This window comes from Lycorma delicatula, chromosome 12 (genome assembly GCF_047948215.1).
Source record: "Lycorma delicatula isolate Av1 chromosome 12, ASM4794821v1, whole genome shotgun sequence".
Classification (NCBI taxonomy): Eukaryota; Metazoa; Arthropoda; class Insecta; order Hemiptera; family Fulgoridae; genus Lycorma; species Lycorma delicatula.
In genome coordinates, this window is record NC_134466.1 from 4,353,522 (window position 1) to 4,359,630 (window position 6,109).

Below are 6,109 nucleotides of genomic sequence, written 5' to 3' on the forward strand. Positions count from 1 at the left end.
GGTAGTATAGGTAGACAGAAACTTCTGTGTTCAAATTTCGGTTAGAATTGGCTTTTTTATACGCTTTATTAAAATTTGAAATAAAAGTAAGTGACGATCTGAATGTCGGTCGAATTGTAAATAAAACTGGAAAAATTTTATCTGTTATTATGTAATATTAGAATCTTTTGTTTTTTGTAAATTACTTTACAAAACTGATAAATATAATCGTAATATTTTTTTAAAAAAATATTAAAATTAAGGGAGATTAATTATTATTTTAAATAAAATGTAATAATAGATATAAAATGATCGACAAATCTTGATTTAATTTAATTATATCGAACGTCTATATAAGAAATAGAGATATTAATTTTGTTACTCGACGACAACAATACACACACGTACGCACGCACACATGTAAGCAAGTTTACATCGCGTGATACTGTACTGTCCGACGGTAGCCAATCAGAGCGAAGAAAGCCACCTGCGGTTTGTTCATTCCCCCTCTCGCCCTAACACCTTCCTCACAGACAGACAGATGTCTGTTACGTCATCCCAAAAAAATTAAACGAAAAAAGAATTACCTCTAAAATTCATCTTAGCAAAAATTCCTCAGTCAGCCTATGACCGTTACAGTTTTATTTTATCATCGGCTATCTTTTTTTTTTCTTTTTTGTTTTTTAAGCATTTATTACTATAAAAAAAGTTTACTTATTACTTTTATTTTATTTTATTTTTTTATTAAACTTTTCGCTTTTATCATAATCTATTTTTTTTTAAATCTAGCACAAATTATGTATTACAGTAAATAAAACTGTACCTTCAAAACTAGATTGAACTAACATGCCGGTGTACACAAGGGGTTGATGAAGCTTTCTATTATTTAATAAAATCTAATGTTCCAGCTTGATAAAACTATATGTCTTTATCGGTAATGCAAGAGTTTGCACACGCGCGCGCGCGCAAAGGAAGAAATCTGTTAATACATAATTGCAATTTTTTATTTCTAATAAAATATTAAATAAATTTACTTTTTAACAAATGTTACCATTCGTAATTGTAAATGCACGGAAACAGAATTTTTAATTTACTAAATTCACACGATTCGCATTTACCGGTACAAAACAAAATTCACTATTATTATATAAATTCATATTTTAATTTAAGCACGGTTTATCAAAAATCGGCCTAAAAGGAAAATCGGGTAATATTTGAATAGATTTATAAATAAATATATACACTTATGCAGACTTTTCAGAAAAGTACAAGGTCTTCTAAAGCGGCTTTTTCATTATTGCAATACCGGAAGAGCAACTTAAAATCGAACCTAATCGACTCGAACTGCATTTATTTTAGCGTCGCGTTTAACACTGCTATTACTAATCGTCTGTTTTTATCAGTTTTAACTGTTCCTGCTACAGTCCAGTTGTGTTATTTTTTTTCCTTGAATCACCACATAAACAAATTTGCATTTATTATTTACTGTAAATATTATTTTTTCATAGTAAATCTGATTTTTTTTTTAAATCTCAAGTTAAATAACAGTGATTTTAATTAGAAAAAAAATCTGTTTTCTATTTATACATATAAAAGAAGCATATTTAAGAAATATAAATACTGTAATACACTTACAGCACAAAACTCTTCCTAGCAAGAGAGTTATTTTTTAGATAATAAATAATAAATAAATTATTAGTATAAATAATATATAAGTCCCAGGTTATTTAATTGCTAAATTTAATAAAAAAAATCAAAAGATTCTTAAGTAAATTAAAAGAGTTTTTTGAAGGCACGAACGGGGAGAAAACGTTTTTGAAGTAATTTAGTAAATAATATTTATTTGCGATTGTTATTTCTACGGTTTGTAAAATTGATGTATGCTGTTTAATTCAGTTCCATCTGTTTTATAATTGGATTTCTAATAATGTTTTTATCGCTGTTCTTCTCTTTGTAACTTCGTCTTAAAGTGATGATGTATAAATCGATTACAGTGCTTATTATTGATGTATATAAATATGTTTTTATTGAATTACGATTTTTTTTTTGTCAGCATAATCTAATTTTTGATTACGAGCACAAAGATTAGAACGCCTAACAAATTCTTGCCGGTATCACTTTTGAGTAATAACTGTAAATTCTATTACGCTGGAATGAATCTATATTAACTTTATTAATAATAATTATATGAAACAAAAAAGACACGTATTTCCTTTAAATAAAAATGAACTGAACCGTCTCAAGCTTTTAAATATTTGGCCAAATTTTATAAAATCAGGATGAAATTATATTTAACACTTTCAGCGCCAGGCATATTTGGCAGTGTTATTGCAGTAGCCCACGATAGATTTCCCTTTTTTTTTTTTTCACCAGACCATGTGTATCAATGATATACCCGGTCACAGTTTCACCCCAGGCTGTGTGTATCATATCGTCTCACATGTGTTGTCCAAGTTGAGAAGGTTGTGTATCAATATTCTGCACGCTAGCAATGATTTGTGTGGGTTAATATGTAGGTCTGGGCTAGGGTAAAAGTTCTATGCCTTTGGGTTGTAAGATTTAACAAATCGGTAGCCCTGTCAGCCGCACAAAATCAGCTGACTTTTTGAGTCCATGTGTTTAGCTTGCTAGTAAAATTTATAATGAATTCGCAAGACATTATGGACTTCTTAAATAATAATAGCGATAGTGACTCGAGTAAATTTGCCGATATCTCAGACTCTGATGACCCGATATTTGATATTAACGATGCTGAAAGCGAGTCTTGTGATTTAGAAAGTGAATGTGATGTTTTTGAACAGGTTGAACTTCCTGAGAGAAGAGATGTTAGCAACTCTTCTAATTTTCAATCTAAAACCTCAAAATAATACACAGGAACCACCAAATATAATTCCAGCTGACCATCAACTTGTACAAATTAATAAAAGAGGAAAGCGTGTAATGTGTTATGCACATTTTGCTAAAATATTTGATAGAAATACTGCTGCTAACAAGACACCGCAAGTTATCTTGTGTATGCAGTGTTTTTTTAAAATCCATAAGTGCATAAAGAAGCACTGAACTTCACATTGTAAATACCAGAAATAATAGACTAAAGTAACACTTATACTTTAGAATAGTTAGGCCTATAGCATTTCTTAATAATTTGTATTTTTTTATAGCAGCAATCTACTGCCAATTATAGTAGAAACAATAACTAATAAAGTAACTTTTAAAGCGCTTTAGGGTAACTTACAATTTGTATTTTTCAGAGAATCAGTCGACTACCGATCATAAACGGTAAAAATAATAGTTTGAAGTAAAATACTGTACGTTACGTTTTGTTGATACGTCATGGTACATTGATAGGCCTATAATATTGCTTGTTATTTAATAATTTGTTTTTCTTGAGAAGCAGTGAACTTTAGACTATAAACGGTGAAAGTAATAGAATAAAAAAACTTAAAACTTTAGGATAGTTGGCCTTTGTCATTCGTCGTATCATTAATTAGTCGTGTCGGTTTCTGTATTTTTACATTAGGGAAGAATATTAAACATAATTGTATTGTAGAAACCAGTATACGTATGTTCTTAAATTTACAAGTACCCTGCTATATTTGTGGACCGTTTACCAATTTTTCTCCACAGACCACACGAATATATTTTATACACGCATTAAAACTGAACTTAAATTGATTAAAATGCAATTTTAAGTACATCAAACTACTTAACTTACATCAATATTGCTTGTTTTTGAAAATAATTTGCTTAGGCCCAAGGTAAATTTTTTAAGATAATGAATTGGTCTGACCGAAGGCTCGTTTCGCTTGTGCTATTCGGCATTTTATATCGCACCTGATTCGTCCATATTTAGTAATTCTACTTCCCAAATAGTAAAATTCTTCTACCTCCATAATCTTTTCTCTTCCTATTTTCACATTCAGTTTAGATTTCCATCTTCATTATTTCTACTACATTTCATTACTTTCATTTTGTTCTTGTTTATTTTTACGCGGTAGTTCTTGCGTAGGATTTCATCCGTGCCGTTCATTGTTTCTTCTCAATCCATTTTACTCTCGGCTATCATCATCAAGTCAAATATATTATGAATATGACACTATTTACATTCTTTAAAACTTCAAGATCTTCCAATAACAAATGAAAATTATCTTGTCGCTCTAGAATTATTAAAGGTGCGGTTTGACAATAAATATGTAATTGCTTTTCATAATGCTGAACGCATTTTAAAATCAGGTTCTGTAAAAAAAGAATCTGTAGATACTTTCTCCAATTTTATTAATGAAATATCCTCAAACGGGAACTCACTTAAAGCGATGAAACTTCCTATTAATAAATATGAATTTATCGTAGTTCAGTTTTTAACATCTAAATTGGATCATAACACCTCAAGATTATGGAAACAAAGGTTGTCAAATGAGAGGTTTCCCCACCTTTAGACTTCATTGAATTTCTTTATTCTAGATGAAAACTTTTAGAAATTATTAATTTATCCGTTTCCAACACGCAAGTGAATACGTCATAAAATACAACCAGATCTTTAACCAAATGTTGAACAATACAAAATTCAATTTGTATCGATGTTCATTTTTGTTAATGAAATCGTTACTTATATCGATGTAAAGAATTTTTAAATTTGTCCATAGATAATTGTAAAACCTTTTTGGCAAATAATTGCTGTTTAATTGTTTATGTAAAGGTCATTGTATTAATCAATGTTGTTCAAAGAGTCTGTAAGATTTGTGATAATAAACACAATACGCTTGTTCTTATGGATAAAATTAACATTCTAAGGTTGACGGCAATAAACTTCAAAGTATAACTTATTGTTTGTTTAAAAATCAGTCAAATGAAAATGTAATGCTGTCAACAGCTGTATGTAGTACTACTGATCTACGTGGTAATACGTTTTCATGTAGATTACTGTTAGATTCTGGTCCGCAAGCAAATTTTTTTCATTTAGTTTTGCCCGCAAATTAGATCTTAAACTTAATAAAAATAATCTACTCGTTTCAGGCATAAATAATTTATTAGTTCAATCCAAATCCAGTGTTAAACTCAAATAATAGAAACATTTTGTTCAAGTAAAATGCGTTGTTTTACCAGATATTACTGACAGCCTCCCTTCATCTCTCTTTTTCCTGTTTAGCCTCCGGTAACTACCGTTTCGATAATTCTTCAGAGGATGAATGAGGATGATATGTATATGTGTAAATGAAGTGTAGTCTTGTACATTCTCAGTTCGACCGTTCCTAAGATGTGTGGTTAATTGAAACCCAACCACCAAAGACCACCGGTATCCACGATCTAGTATTCAAATCCGTGTAAAAATAACTGGCTTTACTAGGACTTGAACGCTGTAACTCTCGACTTTCCGAATCAGCTGATTTGGGAAGACGCGTTAACCACTAGGCCAACCCGATGGGTTAGCCTCCCTTCATCTGTATTTGACATTTCTCACTTCAAATTACCTCATAATATATTTCTGTCTGATCCCAATTTCAAGATACCGAATAACATTGATGTACTAATTTTAGTTGAATTCTACTCGAGTCTTATTCTTCCTGGGAAATTCATGTGTAATTTCAGATATCCTATTATACAGGAAACTAAATTAGGATATATAATTAGCGGTCGTCTTCCTAATAACGGTGAGGACAACAATAATGTTACATTTCTTGTACATAACACTCATAAAAATTTTATGTTGATGATCTATACTCAAGAACTTCTGGGAACTTGAAGAAATTAATACTGATGCTTCACTTCAGGAAATGAAACCTCACCATGTTAAAAACATTTTCAAACCGATACTGTTTGAAATAATCAGGGCAAATTTGTCATGTCAAGAGTATTAACATTCAACTAGGCGATTCCTTTGTCTATAATAAAAATAGATTATCTTTGGAAAGAACGCTAAACAACTTTTCCAACCTTAAATATTCCGCTTTCAAACAAAAATATTTAGATTTATATCATTTATCACTACTCAACTCCAATGATTTGTTAATAAACAAATCGAATGTATGTTATTTACTTCACCATCCATTATTTAAACCGTAAAGTTTAACTACTAACATTCGAGTTGTATGACGGTTCAGCGAAAACCACGTCCGTCAACAATACTATAGGA